The sequence below is a fragment of the Pelmatolapia mariae genome, linkage group LG8 (assembly GCF_036321145.2).
Source record: "Pelmatolapia mariae isolate MD_Pm_ZW linkage group LG8, Pm_UMD_F_2, whole genome shotgun sequence".
NCBI classification, from domain to species: Eukaryota; Metazoa; Chordata; class Actinopteri; order Cichliformes; family Cichlidae; genus Pelmatolapia; species Pelmatolapia mariae.
In genome coordinates, this window is record NC_086234.1 from 19,507,932 (window position 1) to 19,528,329 (window position 20,398).

Genomic DNA, 20,398 nt, shown 5'->3' on the forward strand with positions numbered 1-20,398 from the left:
AGTGTGGAGGAAGGGTTTTCTGGTCTAGTGAACTTTCAGGTTAGTTATTTGTGTACTGTACATATTCAATTCATTTGAATTCAATTTTATTTATACAGCGCCAAATTACAACCACAGTCACCTCAAGGTGCTTTATATTGTAAGGTAGACCCTACAATAACACATACAGAGAAAAACCAACAATCATATGAGCAAGCACTTTGGTGACAGTGGGAAGGAAAAACTGCAATATGGCATTGCACCTCACAACTTTACACAGTACGGTAAAGAAGACTTGGAGAATTGTATTCTTTCTTAAGAAAGCACTTCTTGGCACTTGGGAGGAGAAGCAGAATTTCAACAGGAACAAAGGAGGGAGAAGCCACCTTCTTCCTTCATGAGTGCAGACATAAAGTCTAGGAAGAGTACCTTTCTCTCTGATCACTAACAGCTGTTTTTAAAAAAATGTGTTTTAGGGTGGATTTTTGCTTTAAGCTTGTTCCATTGCATCTTCATGCTTCAGATTTGGCATACTGGTGCCTCCGTATGTTTTGTCCTGGTTTTTCTGTGGTGAAGTCTGGCTACAGGGCTTTGCCATCATGCAGATCTGGACCATTGCCAACAGCCGCCTTAATGATGGGGAGTGATGCGGGGAATCTCCCACTGTTTCATTTGCAGAGTGGTGCTCTGAATATCTTATGAGCTGAGTCTGACATGGATGGGAATCAGAATGCACAGATGGACAGATGGAGCACAACTCGAATCAGGACACATATCTAACATCAATCAATCACAGATTACCAACATGCAGATAATTCAATCAGTTATTAATAGATTATGTAGAAAACGTGCTGATGAGGGTTAACGGGGGATTAAGTGATCTAGGACTTTTGACTTATCAACCTCTATTGGGGACCGAGGACATCGACAGGTGTCTGGCACAGGTTACAGTGGCCTGCAATGGACATAAACAATAATGCAGAGATGAAGAAGCCAGCCAAGAGCCGGACACCCAACAGAAATATTGATGAAGAGCATACTCACTTTTAAAAGACTCTAACATGGATGCTGCTTTTGTAATTCCTGATTGTAACACAGTTTGAAGTGTTTATGTTTTTGCATTGTTTTGAACATTTTTGAAAAAGCCACAGATGTCTCCAGTCACAGGCGGGTGACAGAAGAAAAATCCCTAAGGTGTTGCATGTTGATGGTTGGTCAAGGTTAGAGTCAGGTGTTATGTACCATTTTGGATAAGGCAAAAATATATCTATGAAAGGTAGATGTAGCTTTCAAATCTAAAAAATAAAGTCAGTGGGGATGTCTGCTTTCGTTCTAATAGTTGGCAGGGAATGACTCCTGGTTGGAATTATATGGAGAAGATGACCCTGGGCTCCCTTTACTATGACAAAAGTAATCACTTTCCTGATGAATTTATGTTCTCAGTCTCTAGTTACAGTACATAAAGCTAATTCCGTACATGTTTGCTCCCTTTAGTGTTCAGAAAAACAAAGTATATTTTTGACTGACAAATTGCAAATGAGGATGCAGCGTCTCTCTATTTCGCAGTTTGGCTCATCATGAAGTCTAGTTTAAAAAAAAAGCTGAGATGGTGTCAAAGCTAAAGGTCATTGGGAGGCATGCAGACTACTGGGTTGCTAGTTTCAATTTTTAATATAATTTTTGGGCTTTTTAGCCTTCATTTACACAGGACGGCAGAGAGCAGATAGAAAAGCTGAGAGTAAAACATACAGCAAAGAGTTTTGTGTCTTATTCAGGCTTCTAAAATAGCCTTATGGTAAATGGTTTGCCTGCTAAATATATATAATGGAATGCATGGCCATCTCTTATATACAGTCTATAGGTTTGAGACAACAGTTTTGTCTTGAAAAAAAATCAAACATATCAATTTTGATATGTTTGTCTTTACAAGTTGGCGTTTCACAGTTCAGAAAAAAAGTCATAAAAATAAATTTTTATACCTCCTTTATTTGAAGCACCTCCCTATGTACGAGGATCCTAACCCCCCGGTTATGATGACCAGTGATGGGAATAACGGCGTTACTAACGCCGTTACTTTTTAAAGTAACGAGTAATCTAACTAATTACTATTTCTATTGTTACAACGCCGTTACCGTTACTAACAAGAAAATGTGGTGCGGTCGCGTTACTATTTTTCAACAAGCAGTCAGTTGAAAATGCACCATGTCGACCAATCAAAAAATTATATGGCAACATGACGTTTGGTTGTTTAGGAAGAGGGGGAAGTTTTAGGAGTGACGGCGAGAGAGAGAGAGAGAGAGAGAGAGAGAGAGCAAAAAACGAGAGAGAGCGAGTTTTGAGATGTGAGAGATTTGTGACGTTTAGCGTGTTTGGAGTGTGTAGTTAATGTGTTGTCTTGTGTAGTTAGTGTGTAGTGTTGTGGATAGTTTTGTGTTGTGTGACAGAACAATGAGGCGACTGCTGTCTCCAGGTAGAAAACAGGAGGAGTGATACACCTGCTGCTGTCAGGCCTGCAGGTATCAGGCTGTGATGTTCTCCTTTATAGTGGACAGAAATTATTTTTTTTGGAGTGGCACAAATAATTTGTGTGGAATCTTATTCAATGCAGAACAGCTGATTGTTATGTAGATAGTTTGAAATGGTTATAAAAAAAGGGTAAAAGGTAAATGGCTGCAAATAACTTTGTTGTTTGCAAAACCTGTGCATACGATTTAAAAACTGACAATTTATTTTTGCATTTAAAGTTATGAAATATGATTCAATAAACATGTTTGTGGTTGTTAAAGTAAAAAATATAATTTTTTCTACTCTGATTTTATGTTTTTTGTCTGATTTTAGATCAATTGTGTTAATACAGTATGTCAAAATGAAAACATAACTGTAAATTCAGACACGTGAGGTTGTGCTGAAAAGAATGATACCAAACAAGGCAAAGTAAATAGTTTTTAAAGGTGAAATGTAGAGGAAACATCAAAAGTAGTTAAAAATGGCCAATTATACACTGGACTCAGTTACTTTTTTGAAGAAGTAACTAGTAACTATAATTAATTACTTTTTCAAATTAACTTGCCCAACACTGATGTTACAGATTAAGTTTGGTTTGGGTTTGGGATTAGAGAAATCGCTGTCTAAAACAACTGTGTATACCACGACCTTTCAAAATATTACAAGACTGAGAGTTATAGAGAGAGATTTCCTCAGAAATATGATTTTCACAAATAGTTTTTTTTCCATATAACAATGAAAAGTGACCACACTTTACACTGTTGCACTATGTGTGTATGATTGTTTCATTCTGTGGAAGAATAAAGATATTATTTGATGGATGCTTCCAAACAATCGGTTTTTATGTGTCTATAGTGCTTAAAAGACGGAGTGGATATATGAGAAATGATCATCTCACTGGCCAAAAGAAAGTCTGCTGGTTGAGCATTTCTGAGCGAAAGCATAGCGCAGAGGGAAGCAGAGTGACCGTGGTCAATTCCCACAGACTCTCAGAGAGTGACAGGGTGGGCCCTTTCAGTGCAAATCCAATGTCTGTCAGAACAAGTAAACGAAGGAAGACTGGAGGACAAAACCAAAGGATGGGTTTAGAGAAAAAAATGTAGCAACTTTGATGAATCTGGGAAAACAAATAAGCACCAAAAGCAATAACAACAAGGGCTCTGGAGAAAGTGGCTCAGTGCCTATCAAGAACCAAAAGAGTTCTCCTAACCTTGTTAACACTTGCAAGGTTTTAAAGATTAACACTATCATTCAAATACACCGTGAGGGAATAGAGGAGGCTGATTTATGAACAAAGTCTCATCAAATATTGAACAACACAATGCAAGATAAAGGAAGAAGGAGGACAGGCTGAGAGTAGGCAGGAGTCAACTACATGTTTGTAATTGGGATGTAAAAGCGAAAGGGGAATACACAAAGGGGAGAGACAGAGAGAGCTGCAGTTTGCATAAAGCAGAGTAATCAGATTGGGAGAGAAAAGGGAGGCGGGATGGGGAGGGAGGGGAAAAAAAGAGGCTGGAAGAGGCGTGAGTGCGAAAGCCAAACACACACACAGTACCGTTAGGCTAAAAATGGGAAACGATGAGCATTATGTAAAATGGATTAATAATGTAACTGTGAAAACTCTAATCACAAGTCCGAAAACTCTCCTCTTAGCCGTCATGGATGTCAAACTTGTCTCATCTTTGCGTCTTTGCCTTCTCCATCGTGTCACTCAACTCCTACACTCCTGCAACAACAATAGCTCAGTCAGTCTCCTTCTGCCGGCTGTTTCGCTCTCCTGTCTCTGTTGCTGGCCATCATCTCACATCTCGTCTTGACTTTTCTTCCTCTTGGGAGAAAAGTGGTGTAATAAGGAAATGAATTTCACCCCTCTGACAGAACAGTCTTTTTGTGCAAAACTCACAGTTCTCATTTCAGCCACTTACTTGAATTGTTCTTCAATATGACTTTTTATTCTCTTCGTCCATAATTTGTGCTGTTACCTATTTTGCTTGTAATTTCAGGAAGGAATTTAGATTTAATTTGGGCGGACTGTGGGATGAGCCAGTGAGGAAGCCGATCCATCATCCGTATCCGAGCAGCCATACATACTTTTTTCTCCATTCGACACTTAATTTAGTTGAAATTTTTCTTTTTCATCTTGATGCATTTTCATAAAAGGAGAAACCTTAACAATGAACTAGACAGGAGTCATTTTTTATAAGAAACGTCTCAAAGCTTTTCTTGGCATTACAGCCGCAGAACTGTGCAAATGCCTTTGAGCCAACCCTCATCATTTTGCCATGAAAATGGAAAATAGGTGCAATGATTTATTGACATTGAGCAAGGTATCTACAATTCTAATGAGCATGAAAGTCAATATTTGGTATGATCATCTTTATTCTTCAACATAGCCTGAACTCTCTTAGGCAGTTTTCTTAAAATTTCTTAAAGTAGTCTTCAGGAATAGCTCCGGAAAAACATTCAAAGCACTTTTTTGGAAGTTGGCTGCCTTTTGTTCTGTTCCCACACTGCTTCAGTAATGTTGAGGTCTGATCACCGGGGAGGCCAATCTATGACCCATATATGCTTTTACTGCTTTGGCAGTAAGTTTGGGATAATTGTCAAGTTAAAAAATGAAGCTGTGGTCAATCAAACTTCTTCCAGATGTTCATAATTTCATCAATTTAGAGAAGATCCAACACCACTGGCTGAAATACAGTCCCAAACCATGACAGAGCCTCCACTGTGTTTTACAGATGACTGTAAGCATTCACTGTTGTAGCTTTTCCTGATGCCCTGTGTACATCCTGACAATAATTTGAAGTATAAATGTCAAATTTGGATTCATCACATCAGACCTGTTTCCACTGGTCTTCAGGTCAGTTCTTGTGTAATTGTGTAATTTGGCACACCTTTGTCTCTTCTCCTGTTTCTCTTCCTTAACAGCGGCTTCTTTACAGCCATCCTTCCACTGAGACCATTTCTCATGAGGCTTCAGTGAACAGCAGGTGGAACAAATGAAGGGTCAGATGCATCTCTCAGGTCCTGTGTCAGGTCTTTGCTGGATTTTTTCTCTTTCTTAAGAACATGACTTTCAGATGTTGTTTATCAGCAAACGATTTTTTTAAATTTTTATTTTAGGCCTGTCACTTCTTCTTTTGTCCTTCTCTTGTCAAGTTTCCTCTTTTTTAAGTGCCTGGATATGCCACATTTTTAACTAATAGCTCTCTGGAAATCACCTTGCTGGTACAAAAATACTATTTTATTCCTGTCAAACTGTATATTATCTTTGGCATTTTTCTTAGATTCAACTAAAGAAATGGGAACAAATGATGTGTTTTGCAACAAGCTGCTGGTAACAAAGCGTCTAAAGATTCAATTTAAACTAGTTTCCTTGGTAGGTTCTTTGTTATGTGTGGACACAACACTGGTTATTGCCTTGAGTAAGGTGCCTTTTTTATGCTTGAATGATTCACAAGTCCTGAGAACGTGTTAAGAAACAAAGAAACATTCCTTGGAAAATGGTTTAGGTACGAGGAGAGGACAGAAAGTGAGTGAAAAAGCAGCCAATGCCCAAAGACAAAAATTTTGAATGACCTTCAGAAAGCCTGAAGAGCTATTCCTCGAGACCACTTTAAAGGGGCAAAGTCTGGATCTAACTGCAAATATGAACATGTATGGCAAATTAGGCAGTAAGTATTCCCACCTACATGTTGGTGTATTTACCTTCGGTCTGATTTGAAAACAACATTTTTAAATGATTACTCTTTCAGGAAGCTAAAGGGAAAGTGCTAGTTGCCCTGCTGCAGTGCTAAGTTAGCATGAGCCAAAGAGAGTCACGTTAAACAGCCCAGAACTGTTGTCTCAGTCTGACGGTGAGAGTAAACTGTGCTGAGACATGCTTATGATGAGCAAACATATGCAAAATGTGAACCTATCCATTAGCATTTAAACATACTGAATATTATGTAATGCTAAGCTAGCTCTTCGTAGAAATATTTTATCAGTGTCATGCAATCCTACAATTGCTCTAAATCATGATCTCCAGACTTTTAACATGCGTGCAAGGTAAGAGCAGAAACGAAACACAGCTTAAGATTTCAGAAGTTGGTGAGTCTCTCTGCCCTTGGGACATCAGTACTGCAGCATGATGATTAGAGCCTATGAGAAGAGTATTTCCATAATCCTGGTCGGATGTGGGTCCAAAGACAGTAATGAAAGGTAGTAATGAAGAATCAGGAACTGATTAATCATGATAATGATGACAGAGACGGATGTCCTCCTTAGCCCTCTAGAGGGCAAAAATGGATGGATGGAGAGGTTTACAGAAAAAGTTAATGGCTAACAGTCATCCCTATTTATATCCGTCTCTTCTACGATATTCTTGTACATTTTGCTATTTGGCAAAGTTGTAGTAATAACCTATTAATACCAAAACACCATGCATGTTTGGGTGAATAAGTCAGAGTCACGTTTTTGGCAACACCAGTTATAAAGGCTGCAGGAATCATGTTCGATCTGCCCCAAAATTTGTCATCCCCACTGTAGTTTATTAGATTATAATACATCACCTTTTAAAAAATCTTCCTGTAAATGTCTTATCCTTGCATGTTGCAGTTTTTCTCTTGTTTTGGCCACAGAAAGCACATCCCCAGCACACTACACTGGAAAGACCTTATGGCCAGTCATTTCAGCTCATTTTCATATTTCTTTTTGTCAATCTCTCTCTCTTTCTCTCTCTTTTTCTCTCAGTCTTTCCCTATGTAGGACAGTGCATGTGTATAGATATATTTTCAGTGTATCGGTCCCCGGAAAGTAGAATTGGAGATCATCCAAGGAACAGATTGTCCCACTTTTACGTCCTGAAAAAGTGGAGCGGCCAAGTTCTGTCCTCTATATCCCTCTCTTTGACTGGGTCTCCACCCTACAGCCTTTTTCATACGACCAATGACGAAGAACCGTCAAGAACACGCCGGGCCTCCTCCAGTGTAAAATGGACAGAATGAGCCACTAACATGGAGAGGAGAGGGCAGTTAGGTTTATATGAATGGTCTGACGTAGGAATTTACGGGGGAAGGGCTAAGCTGAGATCTACCCTGCATCATCATCAGCACTCATTAAGGTTGGACAGCATAATTAAAAGATCCTGTGAGTTTTAGTGTTTACATTCTCCAAACCAAAAGTTTAAAAAGATCCACAGAGGAATTTATTCGCTTCATTTACCCTTGCAGTGACGAGGCTTGGCATTTTCAGGCTGTAATTAAATCCGTGCCTCATAAAATCCGGCGAAATGCGAGTGTTTAATTGACAATCCTAGCATACTGGATTCATTTTAAAGACGGATAACAATGCCAGCAGTAGATACATCCTCTGTGCACCCAGAGACTGGTAATTCCCGCAGCGAGGATGGAGGTGGGGGATGGTGGGGGGTGATCCTATCAAACACAAACAGATGCGTTTAAATCAGCTGCTTATCTCATGCTGATCAAACAAAAAAATGATAATACTGCTATTGGGTGATTAAATGGATGATTAAAATAATTACCCCCAGCTCTCCATTTCACATAAAACATCCTTCTTCTTTCATCTTCAGGCCAAAAACCTCACCAAGGACTGCCCTTCTTGTTTTTCTTCGCAGAAAGGGGCCACAGTTGTGCACCCCATAAGTTACTTGCCGCTCACCTGATGTTTCGAGCACAGTCGATAGTTTTTTAAGGAGCAGTCAAACACATCTGTCCTGGAAAAATGTCCAGAGGAAAGCAGCGTTAAGCGCCAGACCAGTCAGCCCGAGCCTGGCTGGCGGTCTTGTGTAGATCAAAGTGGGCTATCTTTCCCCTCAGACTGGATATAATTGGGTCAGGTGGAGCGTGCACTGAGGGCCTCGCTCGGGCTAAACTTGGTTGGTTGGGCCGGGAGACCTCAATGCAGCACCGATTTAGGAGTGAACATCCCCCGTGCTATTTCTGAGACTTCGCTCTAACTATAAACATTAATCTGATAGCACGGCTTAAGTTGTTTTGCACGCAACAAAACAACAAGAAAAAAGGAAATCTAAATCAGGGTTCCGCAGCTTCTCCTTTTTTTTGGCCCATGACCTTGTTTTCATAAGTTATGGTTAAGTTTGTGTGATAACAGCAGAGTTTTTGTATATTTTAAGATCTTTTGACTCTGAATATAATATTAAAATGCTCCTCCATCTGAAGGCAGAGGACCCTCCCTAAATTAAAATCTGTACTTTCACGCTTCATGTAACATAACACAAGCATATTCTGCATGCAGTTTTGCTATTAAACACCCTAATCCAGGTCCATGTGCGTGTGTCCTGTAGCAGCGCTGAATCCAAGCTTGTTTTGTGCAACTGGTGTGTGCTAGTGGATTGAACCCAGTGTCTTCACCAGCTTGACTGCTTCACCTAACTGCATTAAACTGTGGTGCAGTGCTGACACGTACAGTACCAAACATCATACAGCAGTCATGTTTTTTCAACAGTACCCCCTGTTGTCTGCTAAAACATGAGCTTCCCTTTCACTCGCTGCAAACGGAGTTACAAAAAGCTCATTAAAATGTCAAGAAAGCAGAGACTTCAGAGGCGACTGTACAGCAGGTTTCCTTCTGTTTCTCAACAACAAAAGAAGGAGCAAGAAGAGCAACAGCGAAGAAGTCAAAACATTTCCAACCAGGATAGGCGTCCTTGCATTCAGCAAGCTTTTCAAGGAAACCCTTTTCTTTCTATACTAATGGAAGAGCTCCTGCCTTAAAGCGTTAAATGCAATGAAAAGCAAGCAAACTAGTCAGACATACGGACATGAGCACAGGTTTTGCGGCTTTGGGGTGGATTTTATGGCCACAAATTAAGTGTCCGCTAGTGACAGTTTTACTTACCTTGCACGTCCAGTGACTTAAAGATAACGCTGAGAGACAAAAATCAACAATGTACTAATAAATGCTGTTAGACATGGCTGACAAAGTGAGAACCATGTCACTGGCTGTCAGGACCCATTAAAGTTTATCCACCTTCCATGTAACAGAGCATAATTCATGCTACAGTCTGGAGAAGCCTTCATTATTAACTTTGCAATTTCACTTTATACCGCTGTGTTCTCCGAGTCAAGAACTTTGTAATAAATCTTAATCTAAAACCAGGAACAGTTAAGCTAAAAGAGAAACATGATCTCTAACATTTATCCCTGCTTGGTAGCAAATGGGAACGTCACTTCTTATTTTCTTTTCCAAACTAAGGTTAGATGTTGGACAATAAATACATGTTTTTTTTTCCTTTTTGCACCTGCTCTTCAGTGTGACAAGATCTGCACCACCTCATTACAGCTCTGAAGTGAGCCAGAAGGGCCTGGAAAAAAAGCAACTGAAGGAAACAGTGAGGTTAATGAGCTGAAACAATTATACTAAGACCTAAAGGTGTGTGATCACCCACTTGCGCTGGAGCTCTGTCACCTTATGATGTATTACTTCTGTTTTTATGTAATAAAGAAGATTGAACTCTCACTTGGTTTCTGCAGCAACAGCTGCCAAGAACACAGAAGTGTGTTCCTCTTTTTTTTAAGATGCTTGTAATCAGGGCATCTGAAATGCAGCTGCTTCTCTCTGAGACGTCTTCGTTAAACAACTGCGACTTAATGGTTCAATCATTAATTTGAAGTTGCGTTCAGAAACGGTACAGCTCAAGGTGTTTGAGTTTTTCATTATGGCGGATATGTTGCAGTTTGCTGGCATCTATTTTCATGGCTTACGGCAACTCTCCAGATCTTTCCCCTTGGGGAAATCTCCCTGTATGTAATAATGAAAAGCCTGCAGAGTCAGGGGAAACAACTCGTCTCTCCTGTTTCTTCTTAATGAGCACAACAATGAGACTCTATCGACTCCACAAATAACAATTAGAAGTGCATTAAAAAATTGCTTTTCAAGGTTATTTGATGACAACTAAATGTTAAGCAGAGAGTGAGCCACGCCAGTTTTTTGTTTTTGTTTTTTCAACCAGATTTTGCAGAGTTTCCCGATATACACGGAACTTAATATCTGTGTGTAAGTGTAAAATATGCGCAAGTTTATTTTGCTTATGTATTGGTTTTTCATAGCTCCATACCCCTGTGGGACTGATTTACAGGGTATTTTGTTTCAGGGTTTGCATTTCTGCTTCATATATATACAGTAGAGGCTTGTCGCTAATGGAGCCTAGCTGTATTCTTCCACAGCAGTAAGCTGTCACTGGAAATAGTCGCTCAGAACGTCTGTTTTTTTGTCCTACACTTGCTCCATACCAAACCCTGGGGAATTGCAGGGCTGTATAGCATTGTCACATCTGCTACACTGACCAGGCTGCTAATGGACTCCCGCTCTTCCCGATTGAGAAGGACAGGGCAGGAAAGAACACCATGAGACGGGACAGGATGAATCGGAAAACTTGATTTCTGAGACGCTCATCTCCGCTGACACATCGAGCCGTTTGGCTGTTCCAGCGTATTTCATCTTCCACTCAATTGCTTCATAATCACACTCTCTTTTGGCGTTACTCACATATTATGTATAATCGCTCAGTCCCTTACTGGCATTGATATTGTCGCCCAGCTTCCTTTTGTTCCATTATGATCAATTGTTCTGTGTTTTGAGGAGGCCATTAATCTTCCATTGCCCACTCTGCTCCAAATTGCCCGCTTTGTTTATTTTCTCCCTCTCCCAAATGAATTCCCCTCAGTGCAATTCTGCCATAGAAAAAAGTATGCTTTTAAAGCCAGCGTTGCTTGTTGTGCATTAGACAGTCAGGCCAGTCTTAGGAGGTTGTGCGAAGTCAATTAAGTGGTATCTATAGGATGAAAGGGCACAGAGTTGGAATGCATCACTGGTGCATAGCTCTAGCTAATACTCTGGTGCACTTTTTTCACCCAAGCCTGAACCAAATGACGCGTTTAGGTGTATGTGTGTGTGGCTGCATGCACATGGCAATCAGTTCTCTAGGGTCCTTAGAGGGTTTCCACCTTTCCACCAGCTGACACCATAAATACTGCGAGCAGGCAACGATTTTGACAAGTCGCAGCTAAACAAGTGTGTGAAATGTGGGTGTTGATGAGCTCCCGTTTGATTCTGCTCACCTTTCCATTTCAGCGCCTTTTTCTTTCTGAACTCATCCCAGCAGAAGTGTCTGGGTGGTAATAATACAGGCATGTAGGTAGCTTTTATATAAGCATAAGTATTAATCGTTTTTTTCTCCAAACATCCACTTCTAACATACTCTATCAGCTATTCCACCATTTCTTGTATTCATGGATCACTGTCATATTACAGGCCATAACTGACTTTGTAAATGGGGGTAATAGTGAGCGATAGTCACAGTCCAAAAATGTATGGTTATAACTCAAAGTGGAGTCAGATTACCAGCTCATCTAGAACAAATGGTTCTCGCTTAGTTCTGGGCCCAGGTAGCTCTTCATAATGTTAAGACCTATTTAGCTAATTTGGCTTCACCTAAGAACGTGGACAGAGTCAAGAATTTCTGTGTTTTTCCAATGAGCCAAGCAGGAACTGAGGGGGAGGTATTAAAAGATACGCCTGTCCCATTGTTGTAAACAGCCCACATGTGTAAATATGTACTTTCTCTTAATCAGAGCACTCCCACAGGATGACTGCCCTAGGGGTGCCACATGGTCTGCAGCGACACATTCCCCAACCCTTCATTCTCCCCTCTGTTTGCTGCTTTTTGTTTCATCATGTTAACATTGACAGTGTCTTAAAAACATCCTCTAGATGAAGTGAAGGTTAAAGCCAGAGTGCATAGAACGTAAATAAAATGCTCTGGGTGGCAGAGGGCTGTGCTGATGGAGGCTGACCAACAGCACAGTGTTTAACAGGAGGGTATTTTATGGACTCTTTGGCTCCTGGTCCCAAACGCCCGGGGGGATCTAGGAAGCCACCTTGAGAACCACTGACTTTCAATTTTCTTTGCACAGAGTCGAGTAACAACACAATTTATCTCACTGCATTAAAAGGAAGGTCAAGGTCACAGTATAATAGCATCAGCGAACTCGGCATTAACCTTTAAGCCTGTATTTGGTGACAAAGGAGAGAAAAAGAATCACAATTTTCTGCAGGACAGAAAAACCTCCGGCAGAACCGGGGAAGGCGGCCATCTGCCCGGCTAGAATATCACCTAAACAGGCAGTGTTGTAACTGAACTTCCAAGGTTTACTCCTGTGAGCAAACAAATACATAACGATCGTTCCACATGCTGAATGCTGTTACTTTATCTATTAAAGTGTGCATTACATTAGAGCAGTCTGCGCTCACTGATTCATCCTACAGCTGTGAGGGAGTAATTTGCTCAGTTGCTAAAGACTTTTCTTTAGAGGCACTGTTACTTTTTTGTTTGTTTTCTGTCCCACTTTTCTCTTCCTACCCACCTACATAAAACATGTGAATTAGACCTCAGAGGACATGCATGCCCCCCCCTCCCCGTCACAATTTCAGCAGCTTCTCCTTCTAAAGCACTGTGACTTTCACCTCGCCGCTAAAGATCATTTCCTTCTTTTACATTTACGTTCACACAATAAAGATGTTAATGCTCCTTTGTATTGCAAACACTTTATATTAGTTTAGTTGTGTGATACACACACACACACAGACGCACAGCGGTTCTCCGTCAGTTACATTCTGTAAGTATCGAGGAACACAAAAAACTAAATACCTCTCGGTCTGTAGTTCAGGCTGTGTTGCTCCTTGTTGTATCCGTAGTGACCTCCTTCATAAACCACAGAGAGAGTAAAAAGGGACCAGGATTAAAGAAATGAGAGAAAGATCCAGTCAATAAAACATAGATGAGGGAAAAAAATGAAAAAGTGATTTGCCTTTTTCTCTTTCAAAATCACATTTTCACGCCTTCTAGTCTTTAAATATGCATCGGTATGAGCCAGCCCGAGCCCCTGTATTGTGCAGCTTCCCTTTCTCTTTTTCATTCACACACACACAAACACACACACACTCTTTCACCTACTCTATGCCCTGGTATAGCTTCTCTCTTCCCCTCCCTCTCTCCGTGTTGCACACACATTCATGCACTCCCTCTCCAGCATTGCATACTCTCTTTCTGTCTTACTTCAGCTGCTAGATTGATCTGTCTCTCCTCCATTCTCCTTCCTCTCTGTGTATCCACTCTTCACCATCTGTCAGTTGTTCTCTCTCTCCCTCTCCCTCTCTTTTTTTCATACCCAAGTGCTCTTCTGTTCAATTATGCCCAATTTTCTTCATTATTCTCCCTCATTCTTTCAGTTTTTCATGGTCCCACCACCTCTCCGGCGCTCCATAGCTCCTCTCCTATTATTTCAGCCAATTTATCAATCAGATACACTCACGTCACTGATTTCCACCTTTTATCTGTCCCACACACAATCTGGGCATGGGTTTGCACACTGCACAGCTCCCTTTGTCTCCTTGATGCTGAAAGGTCATCAAAAAATAGCAAAAAAATCTGTTTGTGTTTGGGAACTTTCCAGTGATAAATATAGCCGGCATGCTGCCTTGTTTTAGCATGTTTGCAGCTATATGTGCAGCATTTACCAACCAGTCAAGCGCTGTGATAACCACTGGTGTTCGACTTTGAAGAATCTGTGAGGGCTGGTGCATCTTTGTGTTGTTTTCTCAGCTGTCTTGCCGTTTATTCTTTAGAGCTGTTTGGTGCTGCCACTTCCCTGATCCCAGTACAGTGGACGTGTTAGCCTTTTCTACAATCGGAATATTCAAAGGAAATTAAAAGTGGTTACCCTGAATTACCTAATAAACCTGAAATTACTTTAACAGGTTAAGAAACTGCTAGTTTATGTTCATACAGTACTTCACTGTGATGGCTGCAGTTACAGCCCCACAGTGTTAATATCTACCAAACGTCAGTGTTTCAGTAGAGGCTTACACATAACGCTATTTAAGTTTCCCCTTTATCTTGTTTAGGTAGGTCTGTGTCAGCTTTTGAGTAGAGGGCTGTTACGTTGCCCTCTTTTATGGGCACAAGATTTCGATTTTTCTGTGTAATTTAACCAAGTTTGTTATGGAGTTAAATGTTAAATAAAAAAAAAAACTTTTTTTTTTACTTTAACCTGTGCCTGACTTTCCTTCACATTCACAGTGAAAGCCTTTTATGTACTTCTTGTTCTAAAATACAGAGATGGAAATGTCTCATTTGCTGTCATGACTGAAATTTAAAAACAAATCTTATGACATGTTTGAAAATGTTGGCATCAACACCTACCTGATTATAGGAGATTGGGAAGGCATGGTAACGCTTCTCCTGGGAATAATGCTGCCACTATCAAACAATCTTTACTTTAAATTTACTCAAAAAGGAAGAGTTGGTTAAATCCTACTAAATCTTTCATCTCTTTTCACCATCCATCCATCCATTTTTGTCATTACTGATATCATTTTAATTTCTACATGTCTAATATTTTACTTTTGAAAAGACCAGCAGTCTCGGAAGAAATTATTAAAAGGTAAAAAGACGGACTCATAGGCTGTCATCAGCGTCTTTTAACAAGAAAACAAATAAAATAATGACACCTGCAAGAAAACAAAAAAAACATGCCAAAGGTAGCAAATGTGTACACAATCAGCATCATTACGCACTTCTACAAAAACACTATCAACACAACAGTACACAACAATACTAAAACCACTGGGATATGATGAATCAGAATCAGAATACGTTATTAATCCCAGAGGAAATTATGTGGTCACAGTCGTTCCAAGACAATAAGAAGATGTCGGTGTAGGTTCTCAGTCATCCAGCTCATGGTAGGAGCTTGGAAAGAAAATGACTGGACTCCTTCCTTCTTCTTTTTTTGAAGACAGGTATTGGAAAAATAAACAAAAACATGTGTTTTCACTAAAGTTATCAGACACTGGAAAATTCATTCTGTAACTAAATGAAAAGAACAGCTTAACAGTTCTTCTTCATTCAAGTCTTTATGGCTTTGTGTGGCGTACAAATCCAATATGCTTCAGTTTGTAGCAATAATCTTTTTCATTTACCGCCTCTTTTAAGAGCAGGTATCATGTCTATAATATAAAATAAAGTGACTTACAATTACAATGGGCACAATTTAAACACAGAAAAATGCCATTTGGGAAACTAGATATGAAAGCTAAAGAAGTCTGGGAAGAATTATGGCAATCAGCCCTGATGAATGTATCTCCCACTCTTAAAACCTTTGTTTGCAAAAAATGGACAAATTCTTTAACAAGTTGCCAAATAAAATATGAGTTTACTGACACATACTGTCTTTTAAACCCTTTAAATAAAGGGAAAAACGTGAGTGGCAAACACCATTTTCAAGACCTCTGTGAGGGGAGGTTGGAGTTGAGAGCACAATTAGTCTGTATTATGGATATAATATTTGAATTTTGAAAACATCATGCATTTATCTACCTTCGTTAGTGTTTTAGATTTCCTTGAAAATAGGATGATCCAGTCAGGAGAGAGGCCCTGCCTGCTGGTCCAAGCCAAGGTCTGTGGGTACACAAAGGAAACTGTTAATGATCATTAATTATCTATAAGTCTGTCAGTGATCAAAGTTTCTTTGAAGTGAACTAAACATGCCGCAGTCTCATCGGCGGTGACACTGGGCTTTTAGGGAGGGACTGCTGTAAAAGAAAGAATTTTGATAATTGTTTTATAATCGTCATGACTAATATTAATCACCCAGTGCTAAGGCAGGTTAGGTTGGGTGTCAGCTGGCTTATTAGTTACAGAAATGTTGAATTCCTCCCTGTTCTGACGTCAGAAAAGGTTGTCAGGGTAGGTTTTTCAGACATTTTTGGAAAAGCTCACAAGCTGAAGCGAGATCTAAATTTCCGGAGATGATAATTAAAAGTCTCATAGTTCTTTTGACTGTGACATTGCATGTAAATTTCCAAAGACCCCACCAGGCCACTAGTTTCTGGTGATGTCTGCTTGTTTGTGACAAGCTCAAGGTGTGATTGCGTCACTCTGCGTCCCACTGGGAATCGAGTCAGTATCCTTACATGGCACAGCATCTCCCATGACAGCTACATGTCACCTGCTGCAAGGGCAGGCTGCCAGCAGAGGAAAGGTAAACACTCAGCAGCAGAGCAGCAGAGGCTTCCAGTTGCTTCTGACATTAACCCACAGTCAGCCTGCACCCACATTTCCTGTCCATGACCTACCCACTGAAGCAAAAGATGACATGAACTGTTCACTCACTAAACAGCAAAAGTTGCAAGATTGCTGTCTTCACGAGGTAATAAAAAAAAGATAAATTAGGAAATGATATATTCCGTGCTCTAATGTCAGATAAGTAACTTTATATAACAAGTATTTTTCAGTGAATTGCGTTTATGCCTTTGGAGTGTTTGAGTGAAAAGACTGGCCTGAGGCTTGCTTTATGGCAGCTTTTAGAGCCCATCAAAGAGACGGATGGAGGAAGCAAAGCTCGGCTGAAATACATTAATGTGCACAACAGTACCCTCTGCTAAGAGGAGCTGGAGATGAATCCTGCCATATCCAGCCTCTTAAGGACAACATGACACCTGCATTGTTACCCCTGATAAGAGCTCTAGTCGTTGCTCTCCTTTAATGGTGCGCCACTCCATAGTGCATATTCACCACACTTTTCATCCTACCTTGATGCTTACACTGCTTTTGCCACCCAATGTCCTTTTTTTGTCTTTTTTAATGAGAAACTAGCTTTCTTCCTGCTTTCTGTGTTAACCCTCTCAAGCAAGGAGAGAAAAGTGGGTCATGGGCAGATGGAGCGTACAGTAGTAAGAACATGCTGGGTAGATTTTTATTTATTTTCCTGTGTGTTTTAGTGAATTCAGCTTTTTTTTGTAGACGTGGAATCAAAAAGGCAAAAAAAAAAAAGAGAAAAGAGGAAGGATGAGAGACAAAATATTGATCTATGAATCTTAAGCTGTGAAGCACTTTGAATTGCTGGTTTGGTGTAAAAAAAATTCAAGTCACAGTTTCTGTGTGAATGAACTGAAACGCTACAAACCCAACTGCATTCATGTTAGCCAAAGAATAAAAATCCCATTTTATGAGTTCTGCACTCACAAACTGAGACCGATTTGCATATTCACAGCCCTAAATGCAGTTATTCACTGTTAAAATTAAATAGTTTTTTATATAGTTATTGGACAAGTGCTTAGCATAAAGACATTCAGTAAAAACAGGCTCAGATCTGGCTTAAGGCCCCATTCATGTGTTATTCTCAAGGAAAACTGATGCAGTGCTGGGCCCTGGTGGCCAATTAAAGTAACTGAAATACCGCATACATTTTTTTAAGTTATCAGAATAATGTGAGAGAAACAGGTGAAAAGGAAAGCAGTAGAAACAAGATGTCTTTTAAAAAAGGATTAGGCTTTCTATCTTGTCAGCTCTTTTTAATCTATTTCTAAATAGATTTAAAAAAAAAAAGAAAAAAAAAGCAAAACCGTTTCCTGTGTTTAAATTCTTGGAAACAAAAACAGAAGAGGAGAAACTGCACATGGTCAGTTTTTAAGGCAGACAAATCCACTTCTTATTTTGTTAGTTCTTCTTTTATTGAGCTTTGCCTCAATAAGGGGAAGTTGTTTTGGGGTTGTTGTTTAGCTGAGTTAGCTGTTACATTAGGCCAGGGGTGATCTAACACCTAAAAACCCACAGTGTCCTGATGTGACCTGCGCATATAAAGTCACCAATTGTCATGTAACTATTTGACCTGAAGATTATTTCCAGTTAAAGTTTTTAGTGCTACAATGCAATTTTTAAACCTGAAATGGGAAACTCTAGGTTTGCGTTAACTTAGTGTGGTCACCACAACCTTTTTATTTCTTTTTGATTTGCATCATGTTGTGGTAGCAACAGCAGTACAGCTCATCTCATCGTGTTTCTGTTCTCAGTCTTTGTAAGGGTTCGCAACAGTTTTAACTGGTGAGAAACTGCAACAGCTTCCCCTGAATTTCTCAGAACTGCTTCATGAAGATCAAATACTGAGCAGAAGGTCAGTTCTGAACACTTAAACTGCAATGCTGGAAGAAACAAAACAAAAACTAAGAGCAAAAGCTCCTATTCTAAGAACTTTCACAAGGCAACCTCTTCAGAAATTGCAAAACACTGAATGCATCATATATCTTAATAGGCTGACAAGGCTACCAAAGGGTCCTTCATTTGCTCAAGATAAACACAATGAGGTAGCAAATAAAGAAAAATAAGAGAAACAAGGGTAACGTGTTTAGTGTGTGGCTTTCCTTTGAAGTTAGCTAAATTTAAATACAATTGAGGGAGGATAGAGTTAACCGATAGACACTCTACTATCCATATAACTCAGGCCACTGGCAAACCGCACCATAGCGCTTTTTCTTTTACTCTACCAGACTCAAAGCACTTTATACAACTTGCCTCAATCACACAAGCACTTTTTTTCTATATCTATGCAACAATCAGTATGTCAAATTTTAACATGGAAAAATGGAGCAGCCAGAGATTGAATCACCAACCTCCTGAGCTACAGCCACCCGAGATGGTGGTGAGTGGTCAGAAGGCTCTCTGATGTGGACTGATAGAAGATGGGCTGTAAGTGATGAGGGAGGGGAGTGTGCAAATAATATGAGATGCCTGTGGTCCATATGAGGTCAGCCAAGATGTGAACAGCAAGGAATTGTAAAGGTCTCTACTACCGCAGAGTGCTTAGTGTGCATTCATTTCTTGAAGTCCATTTTTTCTGTGAAGAAACAAAGAACTCTCTTTGAGTCTGATTATGATATTTAAACAGAGATTCACTCAGGTTGTTAGTTGTTGATGAGATTGAGTTGTGTTGTTTCACGTATCAGCTGGTGGAAACAAATAAAAGCGCTGCACATTCTCTTAGGTCTGTTGCTCACTCTGCCCAGGAATTCCTGTATTTACTTTGGAAGTCCAGAATCCTGCAGCTCAGTGTTGCTCACCAACTCATACAGTTGACTTGTACCAGACTGATCCCATTATGGGGTAGATATAATTTAATTCACTCCAAAATAAAAAAAATACATAAATAAATAAAATCCCCCTAAATTGTAAGATGTAAATTGTAAACGTAAAGCAAAAGCCTCGGGTTTATTTTTCGGTTTGCACATCTTTGCTATTATTCCAGGAATTTCAAACAGAAGCCAGTAGTTTTCATCTCTGCCAAAAGGGGACTTTACCTCAGAATGACTCGCATCATCAGTCCAGTTATGATTATTAATCACAGAATTTAGACCTGAAGGCTCTTGTTGAGACATTATAGTTTTCCTTGCTTTATAACTTTATCTGTGACTCGTAATGAAATGAAGAGCTTCTCTATAGCAGTGCTCAAGTCAGAGATTTGAAATCTTCATTGACTTTTGGCAGCTGCTTTTGGCATTTTGACTGTTTTTGCTTTTGAACCTTGAGTAATAAGTACTCTTTTCTTTTTACAACTTGTCTCTTAACCTTTATACTGCATTTTGTCATTAACGGTACTTTCTACTCTGAGGCAAATACAGCATCCTATATCTTTAGTTGTATTCTTAGAGACACTTGGGTTCATTGGGTGTACCTGCTGCAAAACAAACAAGACAGCAACAAAAACAGGAGGAACTTTTTTAAATTTAATATTTTCTAAAAAAGAAGAATAATGTGCCACTGTACCTTTCACATGACAAAAAATATATATTTTTGTGCTAAACCCACTTATTTTTGTGCTGTGCTATAATTTAAGATCTTATCTAGGGAAGTGTGCTCAGTTACTTATGTGATTCTTCTGTGACCAAAATCTGTGTCCCCAGAGTGTACTAAGATGATTAGATATTTTTAAAAAGTTTTTAAAAAATAGTTTTCATCCAGTACTATTATGGATGGCCCTCACCCAACTTCCTCAACATGACTCATTTGGGGAAGAAGCCAGTAAGTCACTTCATGCCAGTCAGTGAGGCT

At 39.7% G+C, this 20,398-nt stretch overlaps 1 protein-coding gene across 1 annotated transcript in view; it reads right to left on the reverse strand.

Annotated features, from left to right (window-relative positions):
• The window catches only part of LOC134632687 (SH3 and multiple ankyrin repeat domains protein 1-like), a 45,964-nt gene extending 32,754 nt beyond the window's left edge, over positions 1-13,210 (reverse strand). Inside the window, exon 1 of the mRNA XM_063481421.1 lies at positions 13,163-13,210. The gene's annotated coding sequence lies outside the window, so the exon portion shown is untranslated. The remainder of the gene's footprint in view (positions 1-13,162) is intronic.
• Positions 13,211-20,398: the final 7,188 nt, after the last annotated feature.